The sequence below is a fragment of the Schistocerca nitens genome, chromosome 1, assembly GCF_023898315.1.
Source record: "Schistocerca nitens isolate TAMUIC-IGC-003100 chromosome 1, iqSchNite1.1, whole genome shotgun sequence".
In the NCBI taxonomy this organism is placed as follows: Eukaryota; Metazoa; Arthropoda; class Insecta; order Orthoptera; family Acrididae; genus Schistocerca; species Schistocerca nitens.
The window spans coordinates 707,601,934-707,618,525 of NC_064614.1; positions in this window are offsets into that span (position 1 = coordinate 707,601,934).

A 16,592-nucleotide genomic window follows, 5' to 3' on the forward strand; every position below is an offset into this window, starting at 1 on the left:
GAGCGGACAGGGTGTGGGATGTCTTGTGGTGATGGCACTGTGCAGCGGCTCAGTCAATCCTTGAGGATGGATTATTCCCACAGAGTCATAAATCAACTCTCAGGGTATCATAAATAAATTAGCATAACAATAGGTTCGCCCCTAAATGAACACTTGTTCCTGAATGTATGCAACTGCACAAACAAACTGTCCTTGTTCTCTCTTTGGCCTGCTACTCTCAGCAAGAGGTTCCAGTAAGATGACAGGTCGATTGGGGTGGCTTCACGGCGGGAGCCAACAAACAGTGGATGATCATTCAAGAGCCAGTAGTGTCAACTTGCGCAGTTTGGCTGAAAGGCCTGCTTTTATACAAGACAAGGCAGGTCTTGTATGCAGCCCACCAAGCACCATCGAAATGTCAAGAAATGACAGTTATTGCCCCGTCACTCGGGTCATGACTGTGGACCTGCTATCATGGCATAAGTGTTGATCTTGTGGGTGTCGACGAATATTCAATGTTCGGCACTGGGTCCCATCTTGTGTGCACACCACTGTAGTTCACAAATCCTGCACGATTGCCTGCAGTGAGGAAAAGAAAATGCTTCGGCTGTTTGAGGAGCTATCTAATATCAGTGGTATCGAAAAGTAGCCAGGAGGTCATCATCGTCATCATGAGTTAATTAGCATACGCATAGACACTGACACAAACTCGCAGTATGTTCCTTCACTTTAAAGTGACCACCTGTCAAAAGCCTTAATAACCACCTTTTCCAGCGTAGATCATTTGAGATATCCTGGAAGAGAATCAGTGAGGATCTAGAAGGTACCGACAGGGATGTGGAGCCATGACAACTCTTGGCGTCATGGACAGCTGCACTAGGTTTCTCGATTGAAACTCCATGGTAAAAAACAGCCCAATCAGGATAGCCCCACAGATTCTCAATTTTGTTTAAATCCGGGAAGTTTGGTGACTCGGGAAGTACGTTAAACTTATCCTGGTGCTCTATGAATCATGTATATGCTCTGTGAGCTGTGAGACACGTTGCATTGTACAGCTAGTAGATGTATGTATTGGTGGACATGGTCCCAAATGATAGAAGCTTATTTGTGTTGATCCATTGTGCCTTTCAGAACGACGTTATCTCCTGGGGAATGCCACGACAATACTCCCCATACCATAATGCTCCCTACTCTGGGCTAGGTTCTTTCAACATTGGTGGATGTTTGCTTTCTGTCTGATGGAGCATAAAACGGTTAATCTGAAAAGGTCACTTGTTGCAGCTCAGTGGACATCCAGCTGCGGTACCGGCGTGCAAATTTCATCCTTTAGCGCCGATGAACAGCAGTCAGCATAGGTACATAAACCAGGCGCCTGCTGCAGAGGGTCGTCATGGCAACGTTCGCTGACTGGTCATTGGCAGCCTCATACTAAAATGTAGACTTTCACGGCCGGAAATATCATGTCCATTATAATTCTCCGTGCTGTTATGCCATGGTCGGTTGATGAATTCTGTGTCAATTCCCAACGTTTCGTCTCCGACTGCGGGAGACATCTTCAAGGGGGTCCGTAGCTCGATGGAAGGTCCAACACACCCACTGGCTCCCTACTGACTGCCGCTAAATTCCGCGTCCGCGCGCTCCCACGCCGCGGCGTGACGTCACGTATTTTGAAAACGTCAGTGCAATTGGCCGCTGTCCGTCGCCGTCGATCGCCGTTGCCCTCACCCAGTAGTGGACGGGTGGTACACATTTCTTCAACACCGGCATCCATATACCGTTTAATTTCACGCCCTCCTCCTTTCGGTTGAAATTATTTGGGTGTTTAGCGATTTCGATTGCCTCCCTGTAGAGCCTTTCGTAATATCCGCTTGTGGCCGCTAGTACTTGCATCTCCTCGAAACGCATGTTGTGGTTTCCTGGCTGGAAAGCATGCTCCGCAACAGCTGATCGTTCCGTTTCTCCTCTTCTACAATTTCCCTTGTGCTCTTCCAAACGTTTTAGAAACAGTTCTTTTGGTGGTACCACAAAGCATGCTCCGCAACAGCTGATCGTTCCGTTTCTCCTCTTCTACAATTTCCCTTGTGCTCTACCAAACGTTTTAGAAACAGTTCTTCTTCTGGTACCACAAAGCATGCTCCTCAACAGCTGATCGTTACGTTTCTCCTCTTCTACAATTTCCCTTGTGCTCTTCCATACGTTTTAGAAACAGTTCTCTTTGTGGTACCACAAAAAGAACTGTTTCTAAACGTTTGGAAGAGCACAAGGGAAATTGTAGAAGAGGAGAAACGGAACGATCAGCTGTTGCGGAGCATGCTTTCCAGCCAGGGAACCAGAATATTCGTTTCGAGGAGACGCAAGTACTAGCGGCCACAAGCGGATATTACGAAAGGCTCTACAGGGTGGCAATCGAAATCGCTCAACACGCAAATAATTTCAACCGAAAGAAGGAGGGCGTGAAATTAAACGGTATATGGATGCCGGTGTTAAAGAAGATGTGTACCACCCGTCCACTACTGTGTGATGGCAACGGCGATCGACGGCGACGGACAGCGGCCAATTGCACTGACGTTTTCAAAACACGTGACGTCACGCCGCGGCGTGGGAGCGCGCGGACACGGAAATTAGCGGCAGTCAGTAGGGAGCCAGTGGGTGTGTTGGACCTTCCATCGAGCTACGGACCCCTTGAAGATGTCTCCCGCAGTCGGAGACCAAACGTTGGGAATTGACATACGTAGAATTCATCAACCGACCACGGCATAACAGCCAGGATAATTATAATGGACATTGGTCACTCTTGGTTCACCTGCTCAACTGTTGCACATCTATTCCCCTGTACACGTCTCCACAGCCGTCATTCATCCCTATAGCCCATAGGGCACCACAGTTGCCTCGGCACCAGTTTTGGATAGCGCCATTTTACCATGCACAGTATACTCTAACAATGGCGGCATGTGAACATTTTACCAGCTTAGCTCTTTCTGAAATGCTTCCACCATTGACCCAAAAGCAAGTAATCATGCCCTTTTGGATGTCAGATAAATTGCTCCAGTTCTACATTGCGACACTGACAGCAATGTTTTCCACGACCCCGGGTATGTGTTATGTACCCTCCTCTGTTAGTGCTGCCACCACTCCTCTATGAGTGATTATTACACATTGCCGTCAAACATAGGCGGTGATCACATTAATGTGAATGGATTGTGTAGTAGAATTCTGGTCTTATCAGTCACGTTTTAAGACTGGGCATCGGATTGCTGACGGTAAACCATCAATGATCTAATTTATTGGGTTACAAAGAGGTTATTTCAACTAAAAGTAGGTAACAGGGAACCAAAGCTGTACATTAACATAGACATATGCTTTGTTACTTTACTTTTTCTATCAAACAAGGGGATTAAACTATCGCACTGTACAACTCAGAGCGCTTTACGTGTGGGGAAGATTAAGCGCACATTAATTTTTTCATGTTCGTCCCTGAATATAAGAGTATGTGGGAAAGAATAGTTCACAAATATTCCTCTTCCATAGTGTTGCCTCTGGGCGTTGCAAAATCAGAATGTGGAACGTAAATGTTGTAGGCCTTGTTGGCTGGAATATGCCACAAGGTGGCTTCAGCCACCTGTCAGAAAAGGTGTTGTTCCTCCACACACATTGGCCCCTTTTCTTTTGGTCGTGTAGTATTTGAAGCTGTAGAGTGTAGGTGAGAGTAATGGATGCACGTATATTATAGTGTTGTGTTTGTGTTATATGATGATGATGGTGATGAGAGAAGATGTGCTGGCACGTAGCCTATTTCTCTGAAATAGCACCAGAGGGGCTGACGGATGGATCAGAATCTATGGTATCAAATGCCGTCACTTCATGAGACCACCTCTCCTCGCCTTTCTGGCCAAAAACTTCCTGCTGAGTGCTTTATTCTCCACTGCGATTGAATCGATTTACCTTCGAATCGCGAGCCACTACATAGTCGTGTATGCATCAGTGACCTCGGCTTCTGAGGTGGGCAAAAGGAGAACGATCCCCAGTGGAGTGGTCAGCTGGCACTGTCGGCCCGTCTGCCTGGGATGGAGACTCACGACATCGTAAATGTACCCCAGGTAGGGGTTGCCCACTGCAGTGACTTCCGTGGTGGCGTCAGGCATATGAGGTCGCTTGTTCTGGCCTCATCAGGAAAGCCTGCCGGACAACTAGACAGTGAAGACTAACATCAGCTCAAGTAAGCCAAAAATGCAAGCAAGTCAGTCTCTGAATGACTGACATCAGCCAGCAAAGACCAGCACTGGACAGAGTTTCATCTACATGTATACACATTACGGCGTGAGTCGTAAATGAGGAAAAATGTTTCGTACAAAGTGTCACACATTGAGCAGTATACATAAATTCGTTTTCCCCATGTTCTGATTTCACTAAATGGCAATGCAGTTGACTGTCATATGACCGAGAATGTGAAACGGGCTTTTGGGTGTTCCTGTGTGCCGCTATAGGCCAAGGGAACGATCAGCAACATCCCACAACATGCGGGTGTTGTAGATAATCTACGCCTTCGATAGAAGGAGAGTCATGCGGCGTCCAACGACGAGCTGGGTGACAATGTCAGCAATGACAGCGTCAACTGCTATCTCGTTCCGTTTTCGTCACTGACAACGTCACAAAAGTGAAGAAACATGTTTGGGTTCATATAAGAAACAATATTTGCATGGTAGGCAGACGTGATACTCAGTAATTTTGTATGCAGACACGAGAATCCATTACTAACGGCACGTGCTGGGGCTTAGGAACTGATGGTATAAAAAATTGGCGGGACAAGGACATAAGAGCCAAAACAAATAAAGTACATTTTCAATCATTACATAAGTATTTCCTTATATTATGAACGAAGTTAGCATACTAGTTGCAAGGTCATTGCCGTTTATCGTTCTGATTTCTAAGAGAGCAATGAAATTAGTTGTTATATGCATCTCTGCAGATGAGCAGTGTGCAATATCTTTAAAAAAATGGTTTTCCTGTAGTCTTCCTGACATCTATGACTCATAAACCCACCTACAAAAAATCCTTACTGTGTGAACTGAGTACGACGACGGGCGCTGTGCACACACCTACAAATCGCCTGCCTCCCACGGTTTTTTCATCACCACTAACGAAAGCACGAAACGAACAAGTTAGCGGGGACAAAAATCGGTCACCGTCATGGAAAAGTACTAAAATAACTCGCGGCCAATCAGATTGTGAGAGAGAGGAGGGCGGGGTGGAGGTAGGGGGTAAAGAAGTTGAAACACACATCAGCAAACAGTAGCGCAGCAGTAATACAACAGCGGAAGCCACGAGGCTGCGTATTTACGGAAGTTACAGTACAGAGATGCGCTGAGGCATCTCTTTCGTTCATTGGCTGTTCGCGACCTCTACGCTTACATCTACATCTACTGTACATCTACACTCAGCAAGCCACCTTATGGTGTGCTGTGGAGAGTGTACCAGTGCCACTTCCGCACCACATTCTAACTTCCTTGGTTACCCGGAACCGCGGGACTGCTACGGTCGCAGGTTCGAATCCTGCCTCGGGCAACGATGTGTGTGATGTCCTTAGGGTTAGTTAGGTTTAAGTAGTTCTAAGTTCTAGGGGACTGATGACCACAGAAGTTAAGTCCCATAGTGCTCAGAGACATTTGAACCATTTGAACCTTGGTTACCATAGCGACGCATTCAGAAATTCTTTTCCGAACTTTCATTTATTCGACCGTTTTTGGAGTGAATACATACGAGGGTGAATCAAATGAAAACCTTAAATATTTTTTCAGTATTATTTATTGTGCAGAAGTGGTACAAAGCTGTATCACTTTTCAACATAATCTCCCCCACGCTCAATGCAAGTCATCCAGCGTTTACAAAGTGAAAAAAAATTCTTTTGGCAGTCCGCGCAATCACTCATGCACCGTGTGGCGTACCTCTTCATCAGAACTGAACTTCTTTCCTCCCATTGCGTCTTTGAGTGGTCCAAACATATAGAAATCACTTGGGGAAAGGTTTGGTGAATATGGTGGATGAGGAAGACACTCAAAATGGAAGTGAACTCAGGTTTCGTCCCCAGTAACGATTCTTGCAAGGAAGCCATCACCTTCTCGTTCAAAGCGCCAAAGAAGTTCTTCACAAGCATCAACACGTCGTTCTCTCATTTCAGGAGTCACCTGCCGTGGCACTCATCTTGCAGACACTTCGTGAAACTGGAGCACATCATGCACAATGTGGTGTGTTGACCCATGACTAATCTGTAAACAAGCTGCAATGTCATTCAGTGTCACTCGGCGGTTTTTATTCACTATGGCGTCAACTGCTGCAATGTTCTGTGCAGTCACAACTCGTCGTGCCTGACCTGGACGAGGAGCATCTTCCACTGAAGTCACATCATTTGCGAACTTCCTACTCCATTCGTAGACTTGCTGCTGTGATAAACATGCATCACCGTACTGAACCTTGATTCGTCAATGAATGTCAATAGATTTCACACCTTCCCTTCCCAAAAACCGAATAACAGAACGCTGTTCTTCCCTGCTGCAAGTCGCAAGTGGGGCGGCCATCTTTATACTGATACTGCGGCGGTATGCGTGCATCTGCACTATGCTGCCACCTACAGGCTATTCTGCACGCTATTTTTAGCACGCTTACCAACTTATAGGATAACGGCGCGAAATTTCGATTTGTTATTACAAATTTAAGGTTTTCATTTGACTCACCCTCATACTATATTTCAAACTGTTAGCAGTGCCCAGAAGTCAGGTCATTTAGTGTCCCACTGAAACGTACCTTCTCGCCCACATTTTATAGTAACTTTAGATTAACCTCTAAAGTATGCAAAGAATAAAAATTTATTTAAAATTATCGTATCTGTAAGTCGTCGCAAACCTATATTTCTGGCATTTGTAGACTTAGAGAAAGCTTTTGATAATGTTGACTGGAATAATCTCTTTCAAATTCTGAAGGTGGCAGGGATAAAATAAAGGGAGCATAAGGCTATTTACAATTTGTACAGAAACCAGATGGTAGTTATAAGAGTCGAGGGGCATGAAAGGGAAGCAGTGGTTGGGAAGGGAGTGAGACAGGGTTGTAGCCTATCCCCGATGTTATATAGCTGATCGGAATGGACAGTGTCTTGAAAGGATATAAGAAGTACATCAACAAAAGCAAAACGAGGATAATGGAATGTAGCCTAATTAAATCAGGTGATGCTGATTGTATTAGATTATTAAATGAGACATTTAAAGTAGAAAATGAGTTTTGCTATTTGGGGAACAAAATAACTGAAGATGGTCGAAGTAGAAAGGATATAAAATGTAGACTATCTATGTCAAGGAATGTGTTTCTGAAGAAGAGAATTTCTGGATGTGAGGTCCACCAGTTACGCAAAACACCCCTTTTCTCAGTACCCAAACATGTTTCGGCACCACTGTGCGATCATCAGTGGGTTTTCGTTTTTATTTATTCTGCAATGTGAACATTTTTGTTAAATGATTATAAAATTATGTGCATTTTAGTTCAAACAACAGATCTTTACATTTGGTGCGCATGAATTTTCTGGATCAGTTTTGTGTTAATTACTACAGGTAGCTTGTCATCTGCAAACAAACGATGTTGATGAGAAAGTTTTTTGCTGGGAATTAACCTATCTTCTAGAATGTAATTTAGTTTTTTGCGATGTTTTCGGGCCTATTTGCGTAATTACTTACGTTTTCGTGTGGCAGGCACTTCCATTCTCCGCATCATGCTGAGATGTTGTGATGCATATGTAACTAGAACAAGTATTTTCCACAAATAACGTACTAAAACTGATGTGTCGGCAGAAGTGCCAACACCGTGTTGTTTGAGGAAGCCGAAATGCACGCTATAAGCTCACGCAGGCTGGCGTGAGGTCTGAAACAGGATACTTAATGAATGCTATAAAGAAAAGTACGTAGCTGCTGGAATACTTAACTTTAATCCACAATTGGTGAACATTGGTCTTGTTACTGTACATGCTTCATTAGATACATAGCAATACATGGCGCCTTGCTAGGTCGTAGCAATTGACTAAGCTGAAGGCTATGCTAACTATCGTCTCGGCTAATGAGAGCGTAATTCTCAGTGAACCTTTCCTAGCAACGTCGGCTGTACAACTGGGGCGAGTGCTAGTGAGTCTCTCGAGACCTGCCGTGTGGTGGCGCTCGGTCTGCGATCACTGACAGTGGCGACACGCGGGTCCGACATGTACTAATGGACCGCGGCCGATTTAAAGCTACCACCTAGCAAGTGTGGTGTCTGGCGGTGACACCACAAAAACACTTTTCACTACACCAGAACACAGAGTGATTGTGGTTTGTTATGTGTCCCAGCCCAGTCAGTGTTCATTTGTTCACCAGAGAGTTCGGCGCCAAATTTGAATTTTGTTTGCATTTTATCCTTGTGTGTGTGTGTGTGTGTGTGTGTGTGTGTGTGTGTGTGTGTGTGTGTTTTCTGTGTGCTTCTTAGCTGTGTGTGTTGTCTTTTATATGGTATTTCATTTGTGTGTAAACGGTGCGGCTTTGCAGATTTTAGTGTATCTATTTTTCGTGTGTGTGTGTGTGTGTGTGTGTGTGTGTGTGTGTGTGTGTGTGTGTGTGTGCGTGGGTGTGCGTGTGGGTAGACTTTATCTGTTTGTGCTGTTTTTATTTGTAAAGTTCCTTCAATGTGTTAGATAGTGTGCCCCTGCAGAGTGTAGTGTATTCGTCTAATACCTGTTTTCCTTCTGCTATTGCCTTTGTATATGGAAGTTTTCCTCAATGGTCAGTTTTCTGTATACGCTGTGGCTGGCTTTTAGTATTCTTAAGTCAGTTTCTATTGTGGTTGGGTGGTGATTGTTGGCTATAAGGTGGTCAGCAAATGTGCTATGGGAGCTGTTGCTTTTTAAAGCTCTGAGATGTTCCGAATATCTGGTTTTGAAGTGTCTGCATGTTTGTCCTATGTACACTGACTGACAAGTGTTGCATGTGAGTTCATATATTCCTTATCTGTTAAATTTATCCATGGGTGTTTCTTGTGTTCTGATCTTTTTCTGTGTTGCACTCTCCGTCTTGTATCCTATTTGGAGTCCCTGTTTCTTTAATATGTTGCCTATTCTGTGAACAATCTTGTTATTGTAGGTGAGCATGTGCCATTTCGTTTTGTGTGTGTGTTGTTGCTCTGTTGTGTCTCGTGTGTGGTCATTGTTTGTGTTTTGTGTTGTTTTGTGCTGGGTGAGGATTTGTGTGTGTGTAGTGTGTTCATTTCTGTACTGTTTGCATATTTTTTTTTTATTTAACTTGTCTACCATATGGGTAGTATAACCATTTCCTACTGCTATTTGTTTTATTGTCTTTAGTTCTTGTGTGTAGTTCTGTTTGTTCATGGGTGTTCTGTTTAATCTGAGGAACATGAATCTGAAGTTTGCATTCTTATGTGTCAATGGGTGGTTTGATAGGTTGTGAATGGTAGTGCTTGTGGTTGTCGGTTTCCTGAGTATTGTGAAGTTGTGTGTGTTGTTTGTTGGCGGACCTCACATCCAAAAATTGTAACTGCAAACACGGTCAATACAAGGAGCTGCAAATTTGCAAATCAAAAAGATGAAGAAGAGAAATTTGTTAACATTGAGTATAGATTTAAGTGTCAGATAGTCTTTTCTGAAAGTATTTGTATGGAGCGTAGCCATATATGAAAGTGAAACATGGACGATAAACAGTTTAGACAAGGACAGAATAGAAGCTTTCGAAATGTGGCGCTACGGAAGAATGCTGAAGATTAGATGGGTAGATCGCGTAACTAAGAGGAGGTACTGAACAGAATTTGGGAGAAGAGGAATTTGTGGAATAACTTGGCCAGAAGAAGACATCGGTTGGTAGGACGTGTTCTGAGGCATCAAGGGATCACCAATTTATTACTGGAGGAAAGTGCGGAAGGATGTAGATTGCAGTAGTTATTCGGAGATGAAGAGGTTTGTACAGGATAGGGCACCATGGAGAGCTGCATCAAAACAAACACTTCAAAAGCAATGGGACTGAAAATTAAGGCAAATATGTAAATAGGTTACTTCAAAATAACTTTTAAAAAATATTCCATGGCACATTCTTATGCGAATCAGGCCAATGTGCAATGTTGGCTGACGTCATTTTAGTACCATTTCACCATGTAAAGTTATTGACATTCTGATGCATTCAAATGCTAATTGGGATATAATCGGACTTCGTTTAGTACGAAAACAGGTTCTTTGTGAATCATATAATAATGTTTAGTGATACTGCACTCCCAGTTTTTTATACATACGATAAACTTCGAATACGTTGATTGGATATCTTTAACGTAATGATTTTTAAATGAATTCCTTTAAACACGTTTGAATCGAAATACCGTTATTATGGACATAAAATGCCTTACACGACACTTACACTTGAGCAGTCAAGCGCCAAGAGAAAGAAAAAGAAAAAAAAGAAAGTGGCGATGTGTTCCCAAGACCAGTCAAATGATTTTAAGAAAAGGTGATAGGTATACACATTAATACTTTCTTTGGCTATATTCTTACAACACCAAGCCGTTGCCGCACAGTGTCTTGTTTGTGGACTTTTTCTCCTTATACGCTCTCTTATACATATTACTTGTTTTTGACGGAGACAATACAAAAAATGAACGACTATACCGCGTAAGACTTATGTCGGATGGGTCGTGATATGACTAAGAATTAAAAAAAAAAAAAAAAAAAAAAGAATCGGGTATCTGACTGCACTAACAATACTGAAGGCAAAAGTAGGCAGAGGTCTAGGTTTTGCAAGTGAACTGAACTCCTCTGTCTATTGATAAACGTCTATATGAGTTAAAGAAATAGCTAATTTGACAAATTTGCGTTAACGCGAACAACAAATACAAATGCCCTGAAGTGACAAAAGTCATGAGACCCCTCCTAATATCGTGTCGGCCCCACTTTTGCCTGGCGTAGTGCAAAAACTCGGTGTCGCATGGTTTACCCATGTCGTTGGAAGTCCCTTGCAGACTTATTGGCCCATTCAGCCACTATAGCCGTTCATAACTGCGACAGTGTTACCGGTGCAGGATGATCTGCACGAACTGACCCATCGATTACGTCCGTAAACGTTCGATGGTTTTCATGTCGGGAGATTTGGATGGCCAAATCATTCGCTCGAACTGTCCAGAATGTTCTTCAAACCAATCGCGAAAAACTGTGGCTCGGCGACATGGCGCATTGTCATCCACAAAAATTACGTCGTTCTTTGGGAACATGAAGTCCGTGAATGGCAGAAAATGGTCTCCAGCTAACCGAACCATTTTCAGTCAATTATCGACTCAGTTGGACCAAAGGCAGACACCATTAGGGTGGTACCACCGGCTTGCACAGTCCTCGTTGACAACTTGGGTCCATGGCTTCGTGGGATCTGCACCACACCGGAACCCTACCATCAGCTCTTACCGACTGAAATTGGGACTATCTCACCAGGCTACAGTTTTCCAGTCATCTAAAGCAGGGGTCTCCAAACTTTTTAGTCCGTGGGCCACATTGACTCCTCCACGAAGTCACAAGAGCCATGATCTACCTAGTGGGACTAAAGCACCCTAGCACTCTATGATCACCGTAATTTAAGACTAAAGGAAAGATGAAATCGCAAAAATCTAAGGATTTAAGAATAGCTAACACTGAAACGAACTACGATTTTTATTTAATTACATAATTTTGATTGGTGGACGTACCTGACCGAAATTCTGGCGTATTTTTTTCTGGCGAATTTCACCGACAAAAAAGTATGTCACTGCACATTCTTCACGAAAGCGTCCTGCAAAGTTAACGAAATCTCAAAATCATTGTTGGCAACACTATTACTGCAAGACGAAGAGATGGAGAATATCAACGCATTGTTATTTCAAACGGCGCAACAATAAGTTTACTTATGTAGCAGTACAAGTCTATATGCCAACTAGCTCTGCAGATGACGAAGAAACTGAAGAAATGTATGATGAAATAAAAGAAATTATTCAGATAGTGAAGGGAGACGAAAATTTAATAGTCATGGGTGACTATAATTCGGTAGTAGGAAAAGGGAGAGAAGGAAACGTAGTAGGTGAATATGGATTCGGGGTAAGAAATGAAAGAAGAAGACGCCTGGTAGAATTTTGCGCAGAGCATAACTTCATCATAGCTAACACTTGGTTCAAGAATCATAAAAGTAGGTTGTATACATGGAAGAAGCCTGGAGATACTGACAGATTTCAGATAGATTATATAATGGTAAGACAGAGATTTAGGAACCAGGTTTTAAATTGTAAGACATTTCCAGGGGCAGATGTGGACTCTGACAACAATCTATTGGTTATGAACTGTAGATTAAAACTGAAGAAACTGCAAAAAGGTGGGAATTTAAGGAGATGGGACCTGGATAAAATGACTAAACCAGAGGTTGCACAGAGTTTCAGGGAGAGCATAAGGGAACAATTGACAAGAACGGGGGAAAGAAATACAGCAGAAGAAGAATGGGTAGCTTTGAGGGATGAAGTAGTGAAGGCAGCAGAGGATCAAGTAGGTAAAAAGACGAGGGCTAATAGAAATCCTTGAGTGACAGAAGAAATGTTGAATTTAATTGACGAAAGGAGAAAATATAAAAATGCAGTAAATGAAGCAGGCAAAAAGGAATACAAACGTCTCAAAAGTGAGATCGACAGGAAGTGCAAAATGGCTAAGCAGGCATGGCTAGAGGACAAATGTAAGGACATAGAGGCTTATCTCACTAGAGGTAAGATAGATACTGCCTACAGGAAAATTAGACCTTTGGAGAAAAGAGAACCACTTGTATGAATATCAAGAGCTCAGATGGAAACCCATTTCTAAGCAAAGAAGGGAAAGCAGAAAGGTGGAAAGAGTATATAGAGGGTCTATACAAGGGCGATGTACTTGAGGACAATATTATGGAAATGGAACAGGATGTAGATGAAGATGAAATGGGAGATATGATACTGCGTGAAGAGTTTGACAGAGCACTGAAAGACCTGAGTCGAAACAAGGCCCCGGGAGTAGACAACATTCCATTAGAACTACTGACAGCTTAGGGAGAGCCAGTCCTGACAAAACTCTATCATCTGGTGAGCAAAATGTATGAGACAGGCGAAATACCCACAGACTTCAAGAAGAATATAATAATTCCAATCCCAAAGAAAGCAGGTGTTGACAGATGTGAAAATTACCGAACTATCAGTTTAATAAGTCACGGCTGCAAAATACTAACGCGAGTTCTTTACAGACGAATGGAAAAACTGGTAGAAGCCGACCTTGGGGAAGATCAGTTTGGATTCCGTAGAAATATGGGGACACGTCAGGCAATACTGACCCTACGAGTTATCTTAGAAGCTAGATTAAGAAAAGGCAAACCTACGTTTCTAGCATTTGTATACTTAGAGAAAGCTTTTGACAATGTTGACTGGAATACTCTTTTTCAAATTCTGAAGGTGGCAGGAGTAAAATACAGGGAGCGAAAGGCTATTTACAATTTGTACAGAAACCAGATGGCAATTATAAGAGTCGAGGGACATGAAAGGGAAGCAGTGGTTGGGGAGGGAGTGAGACAGGGTTGTAGCCTCTCCTCGATGTTATTCAATCTGTATATTGAGCAAGCAGTAAAGGAAACAAAAGAAAAATTCGGAGTAGGTATTAAAATCCATGGAGAAGAAATAAAAACCTTAAGGTTCGCCAATGACATTGTAATTCTGTCAGAGACAGCAAAGGACTTGGAAGAGCAGTTGAACGGAATGAACAGTGTCTTAAGAGGAGGATATAAGATGAACATCAACATAAGCAAAACGAGGATAATGGAATGTAGTCGAATTAAGTCGGGTGATGCTGAGGGAATTAGATTAGGAAATGAGACACTTAAAGCAGTAAATGAGTTTTGCTATTTGGGGAGCAAAATAGCTGATGATGGTCGAAGTAGAGAGAATATCAAATGTAGACTGGCAATGGCAAGGAAAGCGGTTCTGAAGAAGAGAAATGTGTTAACATCGAGTATTGATTTAAGTGTCAGGAAGTCGTTTCTGAAAGTATTTGTTTGGAAGTGAAACATGGACGATAACTAGTTTGGACAAGAAGAGAATATAATAAGCTTTCGAAATGTGGTGTTACAGAAGAATGCTGAAGATTAGATGGGTAGATCACATAACTAATGAGGAGGTACTGAATAGGAATGGGGAGAAGAGGAGTTTGTGGCACAACTTGACTAGAAGAAGGGATCGGTTGGTAGGATATGTTCTGAGGCATCAAGGGATCACAAATTTAGTATTGGAGGGCAGCGTGGAGGGTAAAAATCGTAAATGGAGACCAAGAGATGAATACACTAAGCAGATTCAGAAGGATGTAGGTTGCAGTAGGAACTGTGAGATGAAGAAGCTGGCACAGGATAGAGTAGCGTGGAGAGCTGCATCAAACCAGTCTCAGGACTGAAGACCACAACTACAACATGTAGTCTTGTAGCGAGTAGCAGAGCCAGAGCATATATTTGATAGTTCTGTTGCGTGATTGAGTCCGACAATGTCGCGGTGTATTGGTCGCGATAGGCCTCGAAACTCAATTATTGGCAGTATAGGTACCACCTCAAATATTTGGCGGACCGGATACCGGGGATGGCCGGCCAGCTAAACCGGGCCTGTTTGCCGCTCCTCGCGGGCCGGTTTCGGCCCGCGGGCCGTAGTTTGGAGACCCCTGATCTAAAGCCCAACCGATATAGTCACGAGCCCGGGAGAGGCGCTGTAGGCGATGTCGTGCTGTTAGCAACGGCATTCGTGTCGGACGTCTACTGCTTTAGTCCGTTATCTTATGTCCGACTAACGTACGTACTACTCTGAATTCCGCGGTTATTTCATGCAATGTCGCTTGTCTTTAGGAATAACAGCTCAAACTCTGTCAGTTCCCGTCGTGGTGCCACAGTGACATCGGAAACCTTTTCACGTGAATCATCTTGAGTGCAAATGACAGCTGCGCCAATGCCCTGCCCTTTTATACCTCGAGTACGCCATATTACCGCCATATGTATATGTGCACTTCGCTAACCCATGACTTTTACCACCTCAGTGTAAAAAAACAGATTGTGCGCGCAGTGATATCACAAAATGAGAACTCTTTCCAGCCCACGTCTCGCCACAGCAGAGCCAGAGATCTGATACTCGTCTTCTCAGCGTGTAATGCTGACAGCCAATCAATGCACACACGGTGTGATATTCTCAAGGTGAGACACCTGGGCGGTGAGTGAACTGCGGTCAGCGTCCCACAGTTCCGGGAACTGCGGACTGTCGCGGCCTAGGATAGCAAAAGGCCGGCCAGGGCTGGGCTCCGGACCCCATTGAGCGGCGGCTGCGGGCCGGCGCAGACACGACAGGAGCAAAACGGCGCAGCCCAATTCCCGCCACGCCGCGCCGCGCCGCACCCACAGGCCGGCCGGGCGTCGTAAAATCCGTCTGCGCGCCGCAGCCGCGTCGCTGCCCCCCCCCCCCCCCGCCAACCCCACCACCCCACGCCTCTCTCCGGCGCCTAATGAGCTTCCCCCCGCCCCCAACCCCTCACCGTCGCTGCCCCCACCACCCGGCGCCCATTCCGTGCACGCGCTCGTTTTACAGTCGGGCCGGCGCTGACGTTGATGGAAATACGATCGTAACGGCCGGCGGGACGCCTAGCCTCACCCTAAGCCGTCGCGATAGCGTCTTGCTGTTCTTATTTCAGTTTCTCACATTCTTCTTTCAATAACCCTATCCCTCCCACCCCTCTCCATTCGCCCGAGTGTCATAAAGAGCGCCTCTCGCTTCTTACTCGGCGACCACATAGGCGACAGTCCACCACCTCTCCGATTCTCTTTATTTCTGGCAGCACGTACAACGAAGATGGAACCGGAGACTGAACACTGTACTATTTTACTGGGCAGACCATACTGGAGTTGGTACACCATTCCCTTCCTCCGGCCTGTGAACTGTCTCATCCAAATGATTCTACTAATAATAATAGCTCACTTCAGTTTATACATCTGAGTGTTCCTTGGGTCAGCTTTACGATATCTCGCTATAACAGGATGCACGCGTGCATTTTCCTAGTAAAAATGTTATCACATGTTCTCCAATTACAAGTTTGACCTTTACAATAATCGACACTGCTACTTCACCGCGGATACAAGGGCTATATAAATCGAAGAAACTTGACCATAAAACTATGAAAAAGGAAGGGAAGTGGATGAAGATGAAATGTGTGATCAAACACTGTGAGAAAAATTTGAAATAACACTGATGCGGGATGACGAAGTATCTGGTTCCCAGAGTGCTTATGAGACAGCATTAACGGTTTACTCATTTATTGTTTAGTTCTGCAATTGAATCATCTTCGCCGCGGCAACGGCGACGACAGCAGAAGCTACACGGCGGGTTGAAATGTGCTGATGCGTTCACCTCAACAGTCTCGAGGCGGTCGATATGATCAAGGCCGCGAACACAGTACGAGCGGAGTCGTGCAAATTAGCCAGCCTAGCTGGTGGAAGGTGTTACTCGTCCAGCAATGACGCCCAACAGTTCAACAACAACGTCTACTGGGACAAACTCGTGGACAT